We start from the raw sequence: 8,422 nt of genomic DNA on the forward strand, positions 1-8,422 counted from the left end.
CGAGTTAGTGTGGAAATGTTCGTAGAACTTTGATATTTAACTCCATGCATTGTCAGTACAGTAACGTCGTGCGTCAAATGCCGCCGGTCATTATTAGAGAACAGAGGAAAAAAGAAAACGGAAATCAAACGCTCACGAGGAGAGTCACAATTTATGTGGGAGTGTTTTCTTACAATAAACTATTCCTCAATAAACATTTTAAACTCAAACAGTTAATTCGCCCGAGTGTCAACTTTTGGTAATTATTTTTTCCCATTTGACAAGGACGTCACAGCTTTATCAATAGACCATCACTGACGCCTGTGTCTGGATGTAGGTGTATAATTCGAACACACGCTATACAGTGAAGATAAAATACTTACTCCTAAGAGTTCCCAAGACAATAACCTTGTAATTAAATGTTGCATGTCGCAAGGTTATGCTCATCACGATTTCTAAGATACGACCCTTTGAATCTGTTTTCCAGTTCCTAATTTGGAAATGATGGGGTATTTGTGTGATCTGCAAATGTTTCCATTTCATCATTAGTTCTAAGTTAATGTATGAACTGTCTTGTTATTTTCATCTTTTGTAATCGTTCTATTATCATAACTGATAATCTTTTATATTGCTGTTTCATTTAACTTCTTAAAAATTTTTCTGAATAGATATATACACAGTAAATTTAACTTCGTTATAAGCGTAATTCGTTATATCCGTCAGGTTTACAACATAAAATAGAGTCTTGAGGAATGAAATTCACTTCGCTGAAAGCGTCAATTCATTACAAGCGTTTTCGTTATAACCATATTTTACTGTACATGTATTAAAGACTTTAAAAAAATTATACATCATATATTTTATAAATGATTATAAGCAGGTATATTTTTATCATATCTCTTCGATAGATTCATTTATGTACAGTATCATCTTCACGCAAAAAAATTTCTCAAGAATCTGATATCTTTTAAAATTCATATGACGATTATTTGTCACCATATTAAAAAATTACCAGGCTGGAGAAATTACAGGTATATCACAGGTAATCTTTAAACATTGGATATTACATATGTTACCAAAAGTACTTTATATAGTGTATTTGCCATTTAGTTACGAAAGAATATTTCGATTTTCATGGTATTTATCGATGCATTTGATAGGTAGAGTGCTTTATACAGGTAGCATACCAAGGATAAATGATACAAAGGGTTATAAAAAAGACCCCCCCCCCTTCCAAGGTTCGCGAACATTTCTTGCCGCGAACAGTTCTCAATAGTCTCTTGTATACCATTTTCAAGGCAATCTATAGCGACTTACCTTAAACGCGAAAATTTATCACCACCAACTAGTTTATCTCCTAATACATAATGTGGTCGCGAATAAATGTTAGTTTACAGTATGTTATTTTAAAAAGAAATCGATACATTGAGAAAATGCCTATATATTATTGAGAATACTTTATAAGTGGAGTAACCGTTACATCATGGTCATCACCAGAAATTATATTTATTCGAACATTCGATATGTCAAGTTTTACTGAGGATACACAGTATGCAAGATAAAAATCGGTACATTTACTCTACTGTGAAAACTTGATAAGTAGAATTCGAGGTGGCTCAATTTTCGTGGTATTCGTGGGTACCTCTCACCCACGAATTTACATCCTCCACGAAAACTAATTATAAAAGATTTTACTTTTCCTTCTGAAACTGAAAACCGACGCATCCACGAAATTACGTCCCCACGAATAAGCAAAAATCCCACAGTCCACGAAAATTGGCCCCCACGAAATTAAATGATTCCACAGTATCGGAAGTAAACCGAAGATATTTGATGCAATGTGTTGTAACCAGTTTTTTATGAGTAGGATAACTGGTATAGTACCGAGAATACTTATGCATGTAAGTATTGTCATTACCGATATATTGCCAAAAATACTAATTATGTAGAGTAATAACTTTTATGGTATATTTATGAAATTACATGTATGATACAAAAATGATTGATTCATAGAACAACATTATTATCAAAATCATCAGCAGGCATGTTCACGAAGCTGTCTTAGGACTATGGTGTGTCCTAAGTACATCTTAGGATACGTCTTAGTCTTAAGTCTGTTTCTCGAAGCTCTCCTAAATTTAGGAACCGCCATAACTTTGTCCTAACTTTAAGACATCACCTACCTTGTCCTAAGACCATCCTAAAGCTATAAAATTACGTTTTTGGGGATATTGGGATGTTGTGAAGCCTTTCCTTAAGACTGGTAGAATAAAGCAATATTTTCCACAGTTCCAGCATTTTCGACAAACATCAAATTCTTAATCCGGGAGGGGGGGGGGGCATAGTCAATTATTCTATCATATATGTTCATTTTAACAAAATGATGTGGAGGGGGACCCCGAACTCTCACGACTTCCCCGTTGCTACATGCCTGCCTGGGAGTTGACAAATTAAGAATTTTTTTTTTCGCAAATACTATCTCTGTTTGACAAATGAAAGTTATTTACTTATTTTTTTTATCTACACTGTACACTAAATGACTTACATTCATTATTTTGATTATGATAATTTTTAATAACAATTATTTAAATGCCCTTTGCTATAAAAAGTAAATTTACATCGGGTTATATAAGCCATGTGTGATCATTCCTAATTTTTATCACTTTATTCTGAAAAAAAAAAAATCTTTAAAAAATGTGTAATGTTGAATGAATTGTATTTATATATTTTCGAGATATATTACAACTTATCTCTTATTTAACATGTTCGTGTATTCTATATATTGCAGATTAAAGGGGCATGGTCACGATTTTGGTCAAATTTTTTTTCTTCTGTTTTTATTATTTACAATGCTTTATATATGCATTTCTAATGATAAAAAAATAGGGTGCCCGTCGATAAATTTTAAGCAAGATACAGGGTTCACAATTCTTCGTCATGTAAACAAGGCTCGTGCCCTGTTTTTGTTTACATAGGTTCAGTACACCAGTAAAAATCTTTTTCAAGGTGATTTGTCTGTACTCTTATTCATTTTAAGCATAAATAAACAGTTCCTAACAATTAACATATTCATTTCAGGTCCAAAACTGGAATTTTCACTTCAACATTTATAATGTAAACAAAAGCTTTGTTTACATAGCGAGGGATTGTAAGCTCTGTAACTCGCTTCTAACTCAACAAATGACACTCAAGTTTTGGTTGATTACTAAAAATGCCTTACTGAAACATTATAAACATTTTAATTGAAAAAATAATTTTGACCAAAATCGTAACCATGCCCCTTTAAAGGGAAACTGGTTGTGTTTGTACGAGTACATGTGTTTCCCCATGTAACGCTTCAAATTCTATGAAAATCGCGTGTTTATGTATTACATATACTTGAATGACAAGATTCTCAAATGTTAATTATCAAATGACAATACACACGTGTTGTTTACATAATTATCTGCTTGTAAGCCAATTCTGTCAGATACATATTTAAAAAAAAAAAAAGAAAAAAAAAAAAGAACAGTTATTTTAATTTGTTGGGGCTTGTGATATTTTTTTTATTTTAATATTTCTTTGGGGGGTTCATTAAAATAAAACCAAACTAAATTGTTATTGGTAACTGATTTATATTTAGGTAAATGTAAAATTATTAAAATGTATACATAAAAATTACTGGTTTTAGGCCTTTTGTGTTAACTACCGAGACGTACAACTTTCTCTGGCAAAATGTATAATGATTCATCCCTACACAAGTCTCTCAAATTCGATCTGAATGAATAAATGTGAAAAATAAGAATGGTTGTAGAAGGTTAGGATATCCTAACTTAAGATGTTCCTAAGTAACCGTCGAGCTACATCTTAAGACGTGTCCTAAGTTGATCTTAGGATGGTCCTAACTTTTTTCCTAAGTCATATCTTAGGAACACACTTAGGTCATATCTTAGGAAAGTTTCGTGAACATGCCTGCAGATCGAGTCCGCAAAATCCTACCTGTTTTGTTGATATCCGCACTCCGTGGACCCCTCTGGAAAAGCCAAATGAAATAAACAATTGATTAGATGAATATTTGCCATGATATTTACAAGCAGTATTATACCCAAATGCAACGAGTTAAGGTGGATATTTTTTACTCTCCTGTCAGCCGAGACAGCGAATCCGTTCGTCGGTGCTGGGTTCTTTCAGTGCACATAATGTTTAGATTTTTATACCCTTATTTTTCTGGGAATTTCACCCCTTTTGTACATAGAATGTTGACCATTGTTGAATGCACTTTTGAAATAGTTTTTAAGCACGACTCATCTGAAACCGTTAAATAAAATTTTATGAAAGTTTGTAGTGATAAGAACAAGATGAGCAACTTCGCATATATACAGGATATTATTTTCTAGTAATTCTGTCCCCGCTGTTAGAAATGGGTCTTTTATTAAAAACATGAGACTTTAGTAATATTTCACACATATTATAACAAAATAAACAATAAAAATTATCTTAACTGTATTTTCAGTAATACTTTTAAACTGCTTATACCCGATTTTGCGGATTCCGCGATACCAAATTTCGTGGAATAGTTAGTATGCCCGTCTGCCAAAACGCAATACATTGTCACTAAATTTTAATGCTTTTTGTCTCAAAAGTGTTGCAAAATGTTATAAAAACAAAAACACCATGTATATTCCCCGCTTCCAAGGCGGTTTTGCATCCTTATAGGGTGATGAAATAAGACCTTTTAAATGAGTATGATGGAATTAAAGCGTCAGAATGAGAAATCTGTATCGTGTCAAACTGTTCGTCATCGTCTTTTTCATCATTCAGCTATCAATAAATTTACGACCCGAAAATTGACTTGTTTCGTTGTGATCTATTCATTTTCAATAACCCTACTGGGAAATTTATAGATTTAAGGATTCTTATTAAACATGATCTGCCCTAACCCAGTTGGATATGCTGTAATGGTATAAATTTTCATTTTTAGTACTAATTTATTTGTATCCCCATTTGATGGGATTTTGAGAGAGAGAAATTTCCATTTATATGAAATTTTAATAATCTTGCTGGTGTTTAACACGAAAATACCTGATTTACGAAATATAAATCAATTTAAAAGATTGTTTCCGTATCTCGAGTAGTGTCTGAAGATTTTATATAAGGGTCAATGTCGATTTATGCTATGAATCACTGAGTTTCGTTTTTCATTTGTAGGGATCTTGTGGTAGGAGGAGTTCGATTACAAAGAAAAATTATAAACACAATTTTGAAAAGCGTTTCCTGGTGAAAAAGTCTTGTACAAATAAGCTTGAAAAAAAAAAACCCTGATTAAATTTTCTAGAGATGGGTCTCTGAATGGGTCTTTGACAGATTAAGATATTCATTCCCTTGTGTCCTCCACTGCACATTTGTAGTCTTTAGATATTAGTTCAGGCTTGGTTTAGATTGTTTATTGAAATACTTTTTTTGAAAGGGGGGTTAGATTAATTAATCGAGAGCGACTATTAATGTACCGATCACTGGAATTGTGGGGCTTTTCTAAAGATTGAAACACGCCCCCCCCTCTCTCTCTCTCTCTCTCTCTGCTTCACAATAATTAGCAATCTTAATCTAATTGAATTAGATACAGTCAAAATTTTCAAAAGAATGCAAAAACCAATGCATGTTTGAGTATCCTTATCGTCATGTTCATATACTAGTACTTACAAATAGCATCCTGCAAAATAATTCGAATACCATTGAAAATTTAGCCCTCTCAATATATCTGTTACTATTTTAAGGCACCGATCGAAAACAACAATCGTGACAAACATGTTAATTTCAAACTTTTCTGTTTGAAGCATGAACTTTTAACAGGTTGAATGTAAGCAGAAAGTAGCTGGTTAGGTATGGGCCAAAACTACTCTCACTGAACTTAAATACTTTTTGTTTTATCAAATGCACTACGCCATTCAAGTCATTTCAATCGAGATCTTGATTGGTTCAAAAGAACAGGTCCCTATAAATTCTTTTAAGTTACGGCCATATTAATTGCGAGCGCAGCTCGCCGGCGCGCAGCGCCGGCGAGCGAAGCGAGCTCTAAGAACCAGTGTGCGCGGGAAAAAGAACGAGCTAAACCTACAGTTCATCAAACAAATTTTTTTGTCTACGCCCCAAAATGCTCTCTAATGTTTTCACCCGTGGTGCTATGCCAAAAATGGCCGACTTTTAACTCGTAATTTACGGTGACTTAACGAGGCCGAGTACAGAACGAGTACGCACGCTTTCGCGCAGCGTTTCATTTGTATTGTGACGTCATCTTTTTGCTTTGTTGACGCCATGGCGTGATAGTTTCAACTGCACATATTCAGCGAAATTTGTTGAAAATAGCTCTTTTGATGCGTAAAATTGATATTATATTGTGGAATAAACATAAATGTCTCGAAGAATGAGCTATATTTGGGCTCGGGTTGAAAACGTGAAGAGGGTTCAGCAAGCCTAGCCCTCTGACACGTTTTCTTAACCCGCCTAAATATAGCTTAATTCATATATTTCAAAACAGTAACCATGTATTTTATATTAATGACCTTTAATGTGTGATGTTATATATTTATCTATTACTAAAATATGTCTGAATGTTTTAATAATATTATAAAGATCACCATTTTCGTCTTTGTCAAATAAAAAATAGCCATTATCTGACAAACTGGGAAATTTGGCATACGAAAAACAACTTTGATAAGACCCCTGGAACAAACCAGGAGGTAAAAGATTTTTTTTATTTGACCATTTGATGCCTTTTAGCAATAACTTTAATAAGTAGAATAGAAAAAGAAATCCCTAGGGCAGAAGTTTAAGAAAATTGTAAAAAATGTGCAAAATTGATGCATTTCAAGCAAAATCCCGTAGGGACCTATGTTAAAAATTAACAAACTTTGAGATGACCCCTTAAACAAACGGTATGGTAAATGTCTTATTTTTTTATCTTAAAATAATAATTATATCAGTAGAAATTCGTGTAAAAAATTTAATTCAAAAATCTAGGGCAGAAAAAATTAGACCCGGCCTCGTTAAAATTTGAAGACACGTTTTGAGTACGGCATATACTTTGGCGAGACTCAAAAGATTTGTTACATGCTTCCATACCTTCGTATTGAGTCGAGAAACATAAACAAAGACGAACAAAGTCATGGATGACGTCACAGTGCACTCGTGCTATATTTCCCGCGATAAATTTAGAGGTGGATCAAACATCTGTAATGAGTGTACTGGCTATTTCAGTATAGACTGCGATACCTGCCTCATTGACATATGATTTGTTTTTAATCTTTTTTTAATATAGAGATTTTATATTTATATAATAGCAAGAGCCATACTTTACTGTCATATCGATCCATTTTTAAGCTAATTGTGCATGCATGTACAGTAGGCAGGTAAGTATATGAGTAGGGAGGAAATAAACAATAGGACATATTGAACTAAATAAAAAGGAATAAAATGAAAAAATAAACAGGTAAAAAAAATTATGTAGATATTGCATATAGTCAGATCATTACATTTAAAAGTGGGAAATTACACACCTACAAACAGGTACCGGTCTCTCTCTCTCTCTCTCTCTCTCTCTCTCTCTCTCTCTCTCTCTCTCTCTCTCTCTCTCTCTCTGGGTAGGGGGTTGCGCTGTATGTATCATAACCATTAAAATTAGTACCTTTGGCATACTTATTGTAGAGCAATACTCTCTCAAAAATTCTTTGAAGTTCGTTTATACCTAAATAAAACTATTAGTTGACAATGATGCAAGGTATGTGTAATTCTTGCTGCGCTCGCCAGAACGGTAGCACCGTAAAACATATTAAGTAATTTGGAGAACTCCGAGTGATGATGCATCTTCTGACACATATATTCTTGACAAGCTTGGATGCCAAACCTGAGCTGAAGGTTTCGGATGCTGGACGAGGTTGAAGTTTTTGGACCTCGGGACCAGGTTTTCCTGCGATGGTCATATCTAGGATATTACTGGTCCATCTTTTATCAATTTTGAGTGTAACATGCATCTTGTAATACTGTAACATGTATACGGCATTCGATGTAATTTTATGCAAGGTTGGGTGCTGGAGGAAGTTATATTTTGGAGCAGGTTGAAGTTTTTGGAACAGGTCACATATCTAGGTAAATAATTGGTCCCAATCTTTTCAACCGACGGTGCATGGTGGATTGAACTAACATGCCGCTATGTTCATGAAATACAACTATTTCATAGATAATGTTCAGGGGATTAATCTCGATTTTCCAGATGCCACAATATTGGCAGGCAATTATAAAGTATTTGATTGAAGTGGGTTATTAATTATAAAAGTCTTGGAGTGGGTTAATTGTATGTTCATAGGCGTCGGAACCGGGGGGGGGGGGGGGGGGGGGGGCTGGGGGAGGGGGGGATTAGCTTAGCCCCCCCCCCCTTCCCACTTTTTTTTGCAAAGTTAGACCTAACCAT

This window comes from Crassostrea angulata, chromosome 4 (assembly GCF_025612915.1).
Source record: "Crassostrea angulata isolate pt1a10 chromosome 4, ASM2561291v2, whole genome shotgun sequence".
Classification (NCBI taxonomy): Eukaryota; Metazoa; Mollusca; class Bivalvia; order Ostreida; family Ostreidae; genus Magallana; species Magallana angulata.